The sequence below is a fragment of the Balaenoptera acutorostrata genome, chromosome 5 (genome assembly GCF_949987535.1).
Source record: "Balaenoptera acutorostrata chromosome 5, mBalAcu1.1, whole genome shotgun sequence".
NCBI classification, from domain to species: domain Eukaryota; kingdom Metazoa; phylum Chordata; class Mammalia; order Artiodactyla; family Balaenopteridae; genus Balaenoptera; species Balaenoptera acutorostrata.
This window is the reverse complement of record NC_080068.1, coordinates 79,613,707-79,629,414: the sequence shown is the minus strand read 5'-3', so window position 1 is coordinate 79,629,414 and position 15,708 is coordinate 79,613,707. Positions and strand designations below refer to the sequence as shown.

General features: G+C 40.8%; 2 protein-coding genes across 15 annotated transcripts in view; both read right to left on the bottom strand.

Moving 5' to 3' along the window:
- The window catches only part of TLR1 (toll like receptor 1), a 46,263-nt gene that overhangs the window by 3,367 nt on the left and 27,188 nt on the right, over positions 1–15,708 (bottom strand). The window contains exons 1-4 of one of the 14 annotated variants that reach the window (XM_057547108.1): positions 7,762–7,786; positions 7,335–7,494; positions 6,441–6,521; positions 1,531–1,637 (exon numbers count right to left, since the gene is read on the bottom strand). The exons of 2 other annotated variants lie outside the window; for them this stretch is intronic. The gene's annotated coding sequence lies outside the window, so the exon portion shown is untranslated. Of the gene's footprint in view, positions 1–1,530; positions 1,638–6,440; positions 6,522–7,113; positions 7,207–7,334; positions 7,495–7,761; positions 7,798–15,708 lie in introns of those variants that run through there. 11 more of the 14 variants (XM_057547110.1, XM_057547104.1, XM_057547111.1 and 8 more) reach the window with 11 other exon arrangements.
- Positions 1–15,708, bottom strand: part of TLR10 (toll like receptor 10) — a 52,723-nt gene that overhangs the window by 19,228 nt on the left and 17,787 nt on the right. The gene's annotated exons all lie outside the window — the stretch shown is intronic.

The following is a 15,708-nucleotide window of genomic DNA, read 5'->3' as shown; positions in this document are numbered from 1 at the left end:
TGGTGGCGCAGTGGTTGAGAATCTGCCTGCCAATGCAGTGGACACGGGTTCGAGCCCTGGTCTGGGAAGATCCCACATGCCACGGAGCAACTAGGCCCGTGAGCCACAATTACTGAGCTTGCGCGTCTGGAGCCTGTGCTCCGCAACAGGAGAGACCGCGATAATGGGAGGCCTGCGCACCGCGATGAAGAGTGGCCCCCACTTGCCACAACTAGAGAAAGCCCTCGCACAGAAACGAAGACCCAACACAGCCATAAATAAATAAATAAATAAAAATTAAACTTTAAAAAAAAAAAAAAGTTAATCGATAACATTAAAAAAAAAAAAAAAGCTTCCTAATTTAAAAAAAAAAAAAAAAAAGAGGTACAAATCACCAGTTATATAATAAATAAGTTACAGGGATGTAACATACAGCATGAGGAATATGGTCAATAATATTGCAATAACTCTGTCCATGTACAATGCTTGGTGTCAGTCTATTTATCTCTTGTAAAAATAAAATATAGTGTGTGTGTGTAGAAAAAAAAAAATATTGCAATAACTCTGTATGGGGACAGATGGTTACTAAACATATCGTGGTGATCATTCCATAATGTATTCAAATGTCAAATCATTATGCAATACATCAACTACATTTCAGTTAAAAATAATAATTATAATTTTTAAGCATAAAAAATTAATTATAAAAAAGAGAAAGGCAGGGCTTCCCTGGTGGCGCAGTGGTTGAGAATCTGCCTGCCAATGCAGGGGACACGGGTTCGAGCCCTGGTCTGGGAAGATCCCACATGCCACGAAGCAACTGGGCCCGTGAGCCACAATTACTGAGCCTGCGCGTCTGGAGCCTGTGCTCCGCAACAAGAGAGGCCGCGATGATGAGAGGCCCGCGCACCGCGATGAAGAGTGGTCCCCACTTGCCACAACTAGAGAAAGCCCTCGCACAGAAACGAAGACTCAACACAGTCATAAGTAAATAAATAAATAAATAAAAGAACGTGAATTTCTAAAAAAAAAAAAGTGACTTTCTTTAAAAAAAAAAATAAAAAATAAAAAAAAATAAAAAAAAAAGAGAAAGGCAGAGGAATATTTGACAGAGACAACAAAGACATGGAGAAGAAGGCCATATGAAGATATGAAGATGGCCATATGAAGGCAGAGAGTGGAATGATACACCCACAAGGCAAGGAATGCCAATAGCCAGAGAGCCACCAGAAGCCGGAGAGGCTCTGGAGAGAGTGCAGCTCTGCTGACGCCCTGAATTTAGACTTCTGGCCTCCACATCTATGAGAGAACAAGCTTCTGTTGTTTTAAGCCACCAAGTTTATGGTAACTGGTTACAACAGCCACAGGAAGCTAATACAGATGGCTTTACACATTCAAGGGGAGTCCTCTGACCCCCAACCTCCCCAAGATCCTTTAGAGCTCAAGCTAGGCTTCACAGCTGGTGTACTTTCTACATTTGATATGTACCTCCCCATGGCTTTTTTGAGAGTTCTGTCCCTGTGTGGTCGAATTAGGATTCTTTTTCATTACCTTTTGTTACCTGCACATAGTTTGGTGCCTAACTTTGGTCTTATTCAAAAGACAAGGATGTCCACTCTCGCCACTCTTATTCAACATAGTTTTGGAAGTCCTAGCCACTGCAATCAGAGAAGAAAAATAAATAAAAGGAATACAAACTGGAAAAGAAGAAGTAAAACTGTCACTGTTTGCAGATGACATGATCCTATACATAGAGAATCCTAAAGATGCCACCAGAAAACTACTAGAGCTAATCAATGAATTTGGTAAAAGTTGCAGGACACAAAATTAATGCACAGAAATCTCTTGCATTCCTATATACTAACAACGAAAGATCAAAAAGAGAAATTAAGGAAACAATCCCATTCACCATTCCAACCAAAAGTGGCAGGGGGAGGGGTGGTGCTGGTGGGATGAATTGGGAGATTGGGATTGACATATATACACTAATACGTATAAAATAGACAACTAATAAGAACCTTCTGTATAAAAAATAAAATAAAATTCAAAAATTCCATAAATAAAAGAATCCTCCTGCCAATGTAGGGGACACAGGTACGAGCCCTTGTCTGGGAAGATCCCACATGCCAAGGGGCAACTAAGCCCGTGCACCACAACTACTGAGCCCTCGTGCCACAACTACTGAAGCCTGCGTGCCTAGAGCCCGTGCTCCGCAACAAGAGAAGCCACCGCAATGAGAAGCCCACGCACCGCAACGAAGAGTAGCCCCCACTCGCCGCAACTGGAGAAAGCCCACGCACAGCAACGAAGACCCAACGCAGCCAAAAATAAATAAAATAAAATTAATTAAAAAATAAAAGTAAGGGTGGTATTTTTATGTCATTGATTGTATTTGGCTGAAAGACCCAGACATGTCCCAAGTCTTCCTCTCTAGCTTCCTGAAAGAGCTACTCATACAAGGAGAAATATTTCAATGAGAATAAAAATACTACTCAATTACTGCCTGGGCCAGTGCCTAATATCTCAGAACAGAACCATCCTGTATAAGCTATATTGAAGTAAAAGTGGTTTGGGCTTATGGCTCGAGTGGGTTTCCCTACTTATTCCTAAACCTGAATCCAAATCTGGGGATCTTTTAACTTTCTGGCCAAACTCCAGAGTTGAAGGAAGCAGTGGTCAGCACCGTCAGGTATGGTGCACAGCGTGTGACTGGAGAGACAAGGGGCAGAGACAGGATCCCACACACAGACGTGAGCGCTTAGCACACAGTGAACCCATCACAAGCAAGATGAAAGCTGTCCTTGTTTCCTTAACAACGGCAACCGTCACAACAAATTTAAATTTATGAAACTGAGACAGGCTGGGACCTGGAACCCTTTGTGGCAGTGCTGCAGTGCTTGCATCTGGACAAATGACTCCTCAAGCAACAAAAAAAACCAAAACAACTCTAAGGGACTAAAAATAACTGCGTGCATGTGCAGTTGGGGCAAATTCTGGACAAAAGACACAAAAAGACCAAAAAAGCCCAGCTGCCGCTTCTAAAGAGCCTGGAGCAAAAACAGGGTGTCGGGAGCAAAAGCAGGGTACTGCGCATGCCCCCTGCACACAGCACCACAAAGGGGCGGGCAAACCACCAAGCCACCCCTCCAGCGACCCCCTGGACACACCCCTAACCTCACCCCCATATAAGGAACCAGCTCACCCCACCCCACCTCGGGCCAGCAAGCAAGGGAAACTGTTACTTGTTCTTGCTCCCGTCTGCTGCGGCAGGGGCCCCAATAGAGCCTTGCCTGAATTTCCTGTCTGGCGTCTGGTCAATTTCTATTTATTGGGGAAGGCCAAGAACCCTGGTCAGTATCAAAACTGCCTGTCTTCAGGCATTTAATGAAAGCATGGCTTCAGTTTTCTATCTAGCTTAATTAGTTGACTCAAATATCTTCTATTTGCTCAACCTCCATTCTGCCCTTTCATTTATAGTCATTATTTGAAGCACTCAGTTTATGAAACCATCGTATTACAACTGAGGAGATCAATGGCCAGCTCTTTTTACATTCCTTTCCGTTTATGCTTGACTGTCCCATCCCTTTAATGGGAAGAGATTTGTTAACTAAGTTAGGGGCCACTCTTTCTCGACGGGCAAGGGAACCACCCTCATCACCAAATGGTTCTAACAAAAAGCAAAAAGGAACAGATAAAATCTGAAGCTAAAATAGAAGCCTTAGTAGACCCTGGAGTGTGCAATATCGAGGTTCCGGGCTTGGCCAAAGATATCCAGCCAGTGATTATTAAGTAAAAAGGGTTATACAGTGTCTAAATATAAGGTACAAATTTCTTAAACCTAAGGAAGATCTTCAAAAATGTTTGTAAGTAGATTAACAAAATAGGAGGCCACTGGTCTGACTAAGCTGACCATAGCTGATATTCAGACCCTGATAGGAATTTTGGAAGAGGCCTTCTCCCTTAAGCTAGATGAGGAAAAGTAAAACTTTCCAACAAAGGCGAATGGTATCTCAGTCCTTCACTATCATTGAGGTAACCAACCAATTTGAAAAGGAAAACAAAACTGTCCTTGTTTTACAAATGTAGTCTTTACAGGACCAGAGGTGTGGTTCCAAAAATAATCCAAAACCCACCAATCCTTTTGCCACTCCCAAAACCTTCCCTATTTATCTTAAGAGGCTTGAAAGTATTAAACAAAGGGGAAACAAAGTCATCCTAGGAGGAACTTGCCTGTACCTTTGAGATGCAAATGTTCTATCTGGTCTTCTCAGGAACCCTAATCTCTGACATCTTTTTAAATGGAAAATTTTAAAAAGAGGGTAAAGTAATTTAGAACTTGACTTGTCAAGGATAAATAGAAATCTTAAGTGCCTTTTCTGTAAACACTAGTAAAAAGGGGTTGTTCCATCTGCTACAAGCCCAGTTTGAATCCAGCCCCTTATAACTGATGGCTTTTATGTTATACCTGACTGAGGGCTGAAATTTTGAAATGGGTACTATAAGACCTCTGTGTTTGTTTGTGTGTTCATATGTATCTATATGTGTGTTGTAGGTGTAGGATATTGCGGAAAATGAATTTGTAAAAGAGCTCTACTTAATAGGCTTAAAAAAAATTAAGTGCTTATATAAATACTCAGAAATAGAAAATAATCTGGTCAGAATGAATTTCAGGTTCATGTTATCTGGATAATGTTCACTACTAAACTGATATCTGGTATTGAAGGTGGCTTAAGCTTGTTGGTTTGATTAATATTGACATGTAAGAGTCATCAATGTTAAGTATAATACTTCTGTTGTAACTAGGTGTTTTTTTTTAAAGCTTTTTTTCCCATACATTTATTTATTTATTTATTTATTTATTTATTTATGGCTGCATTGGGTCTTAGTTGCTGCACACCGGCTTTCTCTAGTTGCAGTGAGCGGAGGCTACTCTTCCTTGCGGTGTGTGGGCTTCTCATTGCGGTGGCTTCTCTTGTTCCGGAGCACGGGCTTTAGGTGCACAGGCTTCAGTAGTTGTGGCATGCGGGCTCAGTAGTTGTGGCTCGTGGGCTCTAGAGCGCAGGCTCAGTAGTTGTGGTGCACGGGCTTAGTTGCTCCGTGGCATGTGGAGTTTTCCCGGACCAGGGCTCGAACCCATGTCCCCTGCATTGGCAGGCGGATTCTTAACCACTGCACCAGGGAAGTCCTGTACCTAGGTTTATTAGAGGTCAAATAAGATCTTATTCTATCTGTTACAAATTTGTCAACAAGACAAGTAACTCAACGTGAAAAAAACTTTTAAGAAAAGTGTTTTTAGTGAAAATGGCGTGAAGAATGAAAAATACTGAAAAGAGTTATACATGATCAGGATTTTCTAGAATTGGATTACATTTAGTTGGGTAAATGGATTTTGTTGGGAGTGGGCTGGGACAAGTCTGGATTTGGTTTCTCCCTCCAGAGTTCTCTTGAAATGCTGATTTTAATAATAGATAGTATGAGTGTCTTTGCCTTTAAGTGATCTGTATTTGTTTTTGAGATCTTTTGTAACTTTAGTTAAGGAATACGTATTGTCTCACAGTGACCTATGATCTTATTTTACCACGTGTTTTAAAACTTTTTGACAAACTTCCCAAATGTCAAATTTTAATTAAGTTTCTTTTGATTTCCAGCTAACTTTAGAGGGCCCCTGAGGTATCCTAAAGAGAAATATTTAACTAGGATTATTTGGTATGTTAAGTTAAATGTAATCATTCGTAATTCTGGTTATTGTAATCAAGTTTCTTTATCGATTACACTGTAATCAGATGTTTAACCATGCCTTTTAAGTCTTTTGTCATTTATAGGTATTTTTGTACTCTGATGCTGTTACAAAAAGTGCTTCATCATCAAGGAGATTCACAGAAAGGCTACGGAAGCAGTTACAAGGGTTCCACACCAAGATGATGGCTATGTGAGGATTCCAGCCCATACTGACTTAAAACAAGGAGCTGTCCTGCCCCTGGGGCCCCTAGATCAGGCATCCAGAGACTTTTACTCTGACAGGCAAGGTCAACGCCCCTACTCAGCCTTGAAGCACTTACAGAAGACGGAACATTGCCCTTCTGCTTCCCATAAGAATATGGGAGTAAAATCTCTGAGGGGGGTATGAAACAGGAGCGAAGGGGGCAGGGCACAAACCTTTGAAAGAATGACATAGCCCAAGGACATGACATAAACTGATTAGAACAAAATGGGTCCAAGATGGCGGACAAGTCAACTTCCACTAGACCTTGAGCCTCAGTATATGCTCACTGTAACACATCAGCAAGCTAAATGACACACCCACAGGCACCAAGACAGTTCCAAGACGGACCACAAGGATCAAAAACTGGTGGTGGCCCAATTCCTGGAAATCCCCGCCCCTTCCCAAAATAGCTGGAATACTCCTCCCACTCATTAGCCTATGAAATTACCCACCCCTATAAAAACTGACAACCCCATACCCTGGTGTCTTTTTCACCTTCTGAGATGGCCCACACTCTGTCTGTGGAGTATGTTTCTCTCTAAATAAATCCACTTCTTGCCTAAAAAAAAAAGAAAATTCTATAATTAAGAAGTCAAAGTGTTGCATACAAGAGGAACTGACTTTTAGGCACTTACAGGAGCTACAAATTGTATATATTAAACTTGCTAGATCAGTGAAAAATCAATATTTTTTGTCAAAGTCCTAATGACCAGCACTGAATCTCATCTGTAGTAGAAACTCAAAACTATTTTATTGCCAAATAAAGTTATTATTTGCAAAGTTGATTAGTAATAGGGTGCTTTAATCAGAAAGTATAAAAATATCTCCAGGTGTGTTTATGTCTATTTTCATGATTATGATAGGTTTAGCTTCACCTTTTATGATCCAATGCATCAATACATGTGAATCGCCTTTGTTTGAAGACTTTGGGGGCATCCTGTCAGGACTTTGACTTATCTTAATAGCTAATACTCATACAATCTGGCCCATTAAGTTCAATCCCACAAATATTTATTAAGAGTTTTCTTTGCACTAGGGCAACTAGCTATTAACCACAGGCTGAAAGGATCAGAACCAGGTCAAGAGATTTTCTGCTTTGTTTCCTATGTGGTTTTGTGAACTTTCACTTTCTGTTGTAAAGATGCACTCACAACTCTTTGGATCCAATTGGGGGTAGCCTGGGAAACATTTTCAAATCCTGCAATTCCCCCTGACTAGTAGCACCCCAGGATAGTTTCAGTGGTCTGAGAAAACAGAAAAAATAAAATAAAATAAATAGCTTGTGGAAACAGCCCAGAGAAAAAACTCAAATGAACCTGCCCATAAAAAACAGAGGAGTCATTCGGCAGCACGGCCTCCAGGAGTAATTTACCTATAACCCATTGTCCTCAGCAACATCACTGCGAAGAGATAAACGGAGAGGACAGGATGAAGAGCAGGGTCACCTGAAATCAACACCTCGCAGCTCTAGAAGAAACCCATGAGGAGACGTTTGTGACCCCAATATTCATCTCCCAGCTGAAACATATCTCCTGAAAGCAAATCACGCCTGAGATGAGGTTCATTCAGGAAAAAATAACACACACACACACACACACACACACACACACACACACACACACACACACACAAACCCTTTCTCTGATTTAGGACAAGGAGCTGATAAATAAGTACATATCAGAAATAAACCACTTACAAAAACACCCAGGACTTAATCATAGAGATGTTTGAGATTTTTGTGTCTAACGACTCATTATACCATAATTTTATTTTATAGAATTTAAAAAGATGTCGCTTACCAAGACGCCCTGTTCCTCTGTCCTGTTGGTAGTCTGTAGGAAAATCAAGTACTTCCTCAAACACTTATTTCACTGGTAACCACGTTTAATGTTTGGGGTTGGGGTGGGGAAGCTCTTTCACGCCACCTACTGAAGCCCACTGAAATTACATTACACAGTCAGTGTAAACCTATTTTCTCCTATTCAATGTAGAGAACGGTCTGCGGGTTAATTGCTAGACCTGCATTAAGATAGAATTGCCTCTCCGTGGCTCTCCTTCACTACAGTTAGTTCACTATTGTCTACACTAAGGAAGTGAAGGAGGTGGTGCTAATAATCCACAGATGATTTATTGGCTGAATTCGAAATGCTGTGCTGGTGGAGGTAGGGGTCCTGGTCTGAAGTATTCCAGGTGTTTTGCTTATCTTATTGCCTTTTTTATATATATATAAACTTATTTATTTATTTATTTATTTGTTTATTTATTTTTGGCTGTGCTGGGTCTTTGTGGCCGCACGCAGGTTTTCTCTGGTTGTGGTGAGCGGGGGCTACTCTTCGTTGCGGTGCGTGAGCTTCTCATTACGGTGGCTTCTTTCATTGAGCAGCACGGGCTCTAGGCGCGCGGGCTTCAGTAGTTGTGGCACGTGGGCTCCGTAGTTGTGGCTTACGGGCTCTAGAGCACAGGCTCAGTAGTTGTGGCGCACGGGCTTAGTTGCTCCGTGGCATGTGGGATCTTCCCGGACCAGGGCTCGAACCTGTGTCCCCTGCATTGGCAGACAGATTCTTAACCACTGCGCCACCAGGGAAGTCCATCTAATTGGCTTTTGATCAGGCCACTATTAAAGGTGGCTGAAAGTGGGAAGAGGGAGGGGTCAAGATCAAAGTTTTGCTAAAACTCATTCATAGAGAAGATCACTCATGGGCTTTTACCAAATGGATGCTAATCTTGTCTTCTGACAAACTGGTTTTCAGAGAAAATCTGGTGCTCACATTTTTTTCCATGGATATTTCAAACTTTCTTCAAAAAGTGATTTTTGAAATCTCCATGTGAAAAACACGCTAGCTAACAATCTCTTTTCTCCGATAAGGTCTAAGACATTTCCTGTGGGTTCGTTGCTGTTGTCGGCATGCTCAAGGAATCCAACCTGATAATTCCACTCTGGTCTTTTAAAACAACAACAGTAACAAAATAACAAATGGGCAAATAAAGCTAAGAAATGCTAGCTAGCTGTCTTCCTCTGAACTTGTGCTCAGCCTGGTGCTGCATGATGTCCTGTACAAGCTGGATGCAGTTCTTGCTGGAATCAGCTTTTCTCCCACAGCAAGCAAAGTCAGCTTCCCTACCCTGAGATGCTTTTTGACTTGTACTATTCTGTCTCTGTTTCCTCCTATCCCCTCACAATTTGTTTAAGGGGGAGGCATGTCTATAAATATATTTCTGTGACTGAAAGAATGAACGTCCTCCCCCCTCCACTCTCACTTATCATTACTTCCCCCAGGTCCATAACTGGAGATAAGGGTGCTCTTTGATTAACAATTCAGTTCCTGGCTCCCAAAAGGCATTTGACTTTGTGAACCAAATCTAGAAACGAATGCCCAGGACAGGGAAGTCAGCAGGGCAGAAAGAAAGCACTTTAGCACTCAAAAAGTCCTGTGTTTCCCTTCAAGCTCATCCCCACTCTGAGTTGCCCACCCGCCTCTTTTTTTTTTCTCCCTGTTATCCAATAGGTCAGCGGTCTCCAACCGTTTTGGCACCAGGGACTGGTTTCGTGGAAGACAAGTTTTCCACAGAAGTGGGTGGGTGGGGGATGGTTCAGGCGGTAATGCCAGCGGTGGGGAGCAGTGGGGAGCGATGGGGAGTGGTGGGGGGCGGCAGACGAAGCTTCACTCGCTTGCCCGCCACGCACCTCCTGCTATGCGGCCCGGTCCCTAAGAGGCTGCGGACCGGTAGCAGTCCACAGCCCGGGAGTTGGGGACCCGTGTAATAGGTAACCAGGGGACAAACATACTTGTAATCATGTACACCCAGGCATTGATATATCCACCTCTCCTAAGGAAAAACTTTAATTCTCAAAGAACATGCTTTCTTTTAACTTTTTAAAATATTTTATTTAACCCAATATATCCAAAATATCATTTTAACGTGCCATCAATATAAAACATTATTAATAAGATATCATATATAATATTCTTCATTCTAAGTCTTCAAAATCCAGTTTGTGTTCTACATTCATAGCCCATCTCATCTGGGCTCCCCACATTTCAGGTGTTCAATGGGCACACGTGGCTAGTGGCTCTACCATATTGGATGGCCCAAGTCTAGATGGAGTTATCACAGCCATGCAAATAAGTACAAGCCTAAGTCCAGTCAATAACAGCTCGAAGAGCTAACTCAAAAGAGAGGTTCCATATCTTAGACTCTAGGCACCTCTTTACTTCTCTCAATAGCAGTTTCTGCCCACTCTTGATTCCATACCCAGGTGTTTCTTTTTGGATCCAGGGCAATGTAAATATTCTGCCAATTAGATGTGACCTGTACTTGTTGTTTGTTTTTTTTAAAGAAAAGTTTTACTGAGATATAATTCATATACCACAAAAAATTTCACCCATTTAAAGTGTACAATTCAGTGACTTCAGATAAATTCACAGAACTGTGCAACCATTACCACAAGCAATTTAGAACATTTTCATCACCCTGAAAAGAACCACACCCCTTAGCTGTCACCCTCCAATGCTCCATTTGCCTCAGACCTAGACAACCACTGTAGATTGTACTAATCTCTATAGATTTGCCTATTCTGGATACTTCATATAAATGGAATCATATTATAAGTGGTTCTTTGTGTGGTTTTTTTTTTTTTCACTTAGACTAGTGTTTTCAAGATCCATCCATATTGAACCATGTATCAGGATTTCATTTTTTTGTTGCTAAATAACTTTCCATTGTATGGATATACCACATTTTATTTATCCATTCATCAGCTGATGGATATTTGGGTTGTTTACACTTATGGCTCTTATGAATATATAAACATTCATGTACAAGTTTTTGGTAGACATACTCTCTCTTGGGTATATACTTAGATACTTAGGCATGGACTTGCTGCGTCGTATGGTAACTGTGTTTAGTCTTTTGAGGAGTTCCAGGCTAGCTGCACCATTTTACCTTTCCACCAACAGTGTATAAGGGCTCCAGTTTCTCCACATCCTTGCTAACACTTGTTATCATCTGACTTTTCTTATAGCCTTCTTACTGGGAATGAAGCAGTACCTCATTATGGTTTTAATTTGCATTTCCTTGATACCTAATGATGTTGAGCATCTTTTCATGTGTAGATTAGCCATTTGTATATCTTCTTTGCAAATTTGCTGAACTTGTTTATTAGTTCTAATGGTTTTTTAGTGGATTCCTAAGTATTTTCTGCAATTAAAATCATGTCATCTGCAAAATGTCATCTTCTTCCTTTCCAAGATGGATACCTTTTATAACATGTTCTTGCCTAACTGCCCTGGCTGGCACTCCCAGTACAATGTGGAACGGAAGTGGTGTGAGCAGACATCCTCATCTGGCTCCAAATGTTAGGGAAGAGCTTTGAGAACCAGTAAGTATGATGTTAGCTGTGAGTTTTCCATCTATGCTTTTTATCAGGTTGTGGAAGTTCCCATCTGTTTCTAGTTTGTAAGTGTTATTTTTCCGGAAGAGGCAGAGTATTGTTTCTTAATCAACAAGGAAGAAAACAAATGCTCTGACCACAGTGTCTTAGTTTGGGAGATGCCTCTCCCAGCGGAGTTAGTACAGCTGACCCTTGAACAAAGCAGGTGTTAAGGGTGCCTAATATAATTATAACTTTACAGTTGGCCCTTTGTAGCTGCGGTTCCGCATCCTTGGATTCAACCAACCGCAAATAGTGTAGTACTGTAGTACATATTTATTGAAAAAATATCTGTGTGTAAGTGGACCAGTGCAGTTCAAACTCATCTTGTTCAAGGGTCAGCTGTACTCACAACTGTGTTCCATTCCTTCCTTCCCTCCCTATTTTCCTGACAGAAAGCACAATTCCTCTCTCCCGCCTGACCCTAGAGTTCAAACTGTGCCCCATGAAGCTGGCTGGGAATGAAAAGTGACATCACTAGGACATTTAGCATTTAATTAATTCTCCCTTAACGACTTAAAATTTTCCAGCAATTTCTTTTTAAGTTGCCACCTGAGTAAATCTTAGGCTAAGGCCAGCCTGTCTCCAGCTACTGACCTGAGGGGAGGGTCCCTCTTTTAGCTTCACAAAATGTTAACCAGCAACTCTGTACACAATCTTGGTCCAAGTTTTTTACTGTTGGCTTAGGATAAATTCCTGGAAGGAGTAAATAAATGTCTTGGATGGTTTTTCATGTTTATTGATAATTTCTATCACTTTTGTGAATTACTTGTTCACGTCATTGCCTATATCAGGGTTATGATTTTACTATTTAATTATATATTCTCTTTTATGTTACTGACACTAACCCTCCACCAAACTTTTTGCAAACATCTTCCCTCATTGTTTATCTTTTTATCTCATGATCTTTTGACCCAATAAATACGTAACTTTTTATATAAACAGGTAAGTTGACTTTCTCTTTGCTACTACTGTCAGTTAGTTGTGTGCTGGTGAACCAGGTTACAAAACAAAAATAAAAAGCCTGATTTTTTAGCACTTGCCAATATCTATGGTGTAAGTATTTCCAGTATAACTGATTTCTAGCTACCAAGTGACCTGCCTGCAAAATTTCTGAATATTTAACCACTGGTTCTCACAAGTGTGTACAAACCAGCTCCAGCAGACTACTGCTATATGTTGCTTTTAGGTTTAGAGAGTTCTTCTTCATAACAAGGTCAGATAAATATATGTGTATATGTTCTCCTCAAACATAATATTTTAGTTAATTTGATTTTTTTATTATCCAAGTAATAAATGTTTACTGAAGAAAACAGGAAATATGAATAAATAAAAACAAAATTTCAAATCAATAATAACTTACCATATAGAGATACACCAACATCATTTTTGGAGCAACCATGAAGACTTTTTAATATATATATAAACATGCTTTAGGCTCTTGATGCCTGTTGCCAAATTGCTATTCAGTAAGTTTGTACAGTTTACATACACACACACACACACACCCGCCCCCTCAGATGGCACTGGACCAAGTATTCTGTTTTGTAATCTGCTTTTCTTAATCCATAATACATCATAAATGTCTGTTTATATCAGTAAATATCCACCTACAGCTTTGTTATTATTGGCTGAATAATATTCCATTTTATTTACAATGTATTTTAAAAATATTTTAATTAACAATGTATTCAAGCAATCTTTTTAAGTTGTCTCCAAACTTCACATTATTATCATAAACAACTCTGCAATAAGCAGCATGTTCATCCATTTTCTTAGGATGTGTATAAGCAATTATTTCCTTAGGATACATTCCATGAAGTGAACTCTCTGAACCAACTGACATAAATCCAGACCATTTTTCTCTGCCTATTGCTATGAATATGTCTTTTTTATTTTTATTTTTTTTGATATGTCTTTTTTAAATGATTATTTAATCCAAATTTAGAATAGATTTTTAGGTTGTTCATCTGCCATATAATTCAATAGCCTACTGACAATTTTTGTTTCCCTTCTCGTCTGTTGGTTCTACTGATTATGGTATAGGGTGTTGACTGGAACTTTTCCTATGACTTGGGTCCAAAACCAAGGACTAGGAAGTGTTACTTACCCCGTATTCTAAGGAGAGCTCCCAACAATTTGGGCCAAGCACTCCCTAAAGCAGTTGAACCAGATAGTGCAATCCCTACCATCACCCCATCCTCACATTTCCCAGGTACATATACATAAAGGGGCGGCAGTGAGAGAGTCAGCAGCATTGAGATACCAGTGTTTATGATGTAACGCTACACCCTATGATATGGGGAAAGAAGACCTTTAGATGGAATTGGAGATTGCAAATGTTAAGCTAGAGTGCACTGTTAATACCTCAAAAGGGCTGAAGATGTCTGAAATCTGCTCACAAAAATTACTTCGTATTTAGACTTGACTCTGTTGAGATTCCTTACTTCCAATGCAGGAGGCGTGGGTTCGATCCCTGGTCTGGGAACTAAGATCCCACATGCCATGTGGCCAAACAAACAAACAAAAAACAGAAAGTCCCTGTGGCTTTAGAAATCCCTTTAAGTCTCTTTATCTGCCTGTAATTTATTCTCATTCTCTTCTGATCAAACCAATCTCCAGAAATCTAGACAGAAAGTGACCTCCTCCTTTCCCAGTGTTGTGTTCTGTGTTCTCATTAAGACTCACTCTCTCCTCCATTTATAGCCCAGTCATCCAGTCACTGTCTCTTAGCCATGCTCTCACACCCCTCCATCCCATCTTCTCTGCCAATCTCTCCCTTTTTTGGACTTCAGAACTTCAGAACTGTGCGAAATACATTTCTGTGGTTTAAGCCACCCAGCCTGTGGTATTTTGTCAGGGCAGCCTTAGCAGACCCCTGCCCCACTCTTCTCGATAATGGTCACGAGGCAGGTAACCCTGCTCCCCGCTCCTCAATCCCCGTCCTCACCCACCACCATGACAGCAGGTCATGACAAGGAGCTTGACTTTTGTTCTAGCTGCAAGGGGAGGTCATTAGAACGTTTAAAGCAGGCGAGTGGCTTAAAATAATTTATACTTTAAAAATAATTACTCTGATTGCTGTTTGGAGAATGTATGAGGCAAGAGTAAAAGCAGGGAGGCCGGTGAGTTTACTGCAGTCGTACAGGTGAGAGATATGGGTGGCTTAGTCGGGACAGCGGATGCTATGCTCCAGGTTACAGAGTGGAACATGCACACTCTGTCCCTGATGGCCTGCAGACTCAGCTGGGGGTGGCAGGAGAAAAAAAGAGAGGGAAGAATATGACAGAAGCTGTGTGGGTCCACGAGACACTTCTGTATCCTTGAAATAAATACGCCCTTTCCCAAGTTGGTATCTGCTACTTGCAACTGGAAGAATTCAAAAGAGGAAACAGAGGATTCCTGGAGATAGAACATCTTTACCTAAAAAACAAACTGATCTCTTATGATAGAGCTTTCATATGTCTGAAATGTGTATGGTTTCATATGTGACAAAAATACAGGTTTTGTTTAATTCTATTTGAAAGTGCCAAAATTCTATATTTTCACTGTCAACAGTATTTTGTGGGAAACATATTGGAACCATTTAAAAATATTTGATCATTTAGAATGTGTGACATAGTTTGTTGTTGTTTGCTTTTTTTAATGAATTTATTTATTTTTTATTTATTTTATTTTTGGCTGTGTTGGGTCTTTGTTGCTGCGCATGGGCTTTCTCTAGTTGTGGCGAGCGGGGTCTACTCTTCCTTGTGGTGCGCGGGCTTCTCATTGCGGTGGCTTCTCTTGTTGCGGAGCATGGGCTCTAGATGTGCAGGCTTCAGTAGCTGTGGCATGCAGGCTCAGTAGTTGTGGCTCGCGGGCTCTAGAGCACAGGCTCAGTAGTTGTGGTGCACGGGCTTAGTTGCTCCGCAGAATGTGAGATTTTCCCAGACCAGCAATCAAACCTGTGTTCCCTGCATTTGCAGGCGGATTCTTAACCACTGCGCCACCAGGGAAGTCCCAGTTGTTGTTTGCTGTTTTGGTTTTGTTTGTTGGTTTGGGGATTTTTTAGTTTAGGAAACAAGTCCAACAGAGGCTAGAGAAAATTTACCATTTGGGAGAGGGCCTGTGGAAGAAAGTAAGTACTTTCCTGAAGAGAAGGAAGGGCTAATGCAGACAGAAGATGACTCTAATACAATTTCATTAAGGCTAATTTCTTCATAACTATTAATTATGAAACCAGTTTATTGAATGAGCTAAGTCCAGAAGGAAAGGGCTTTATTTTTCTCTCTAACCATAACTTTACAAGCAAGTTTTGTTGAATCTCTCCCTCTAT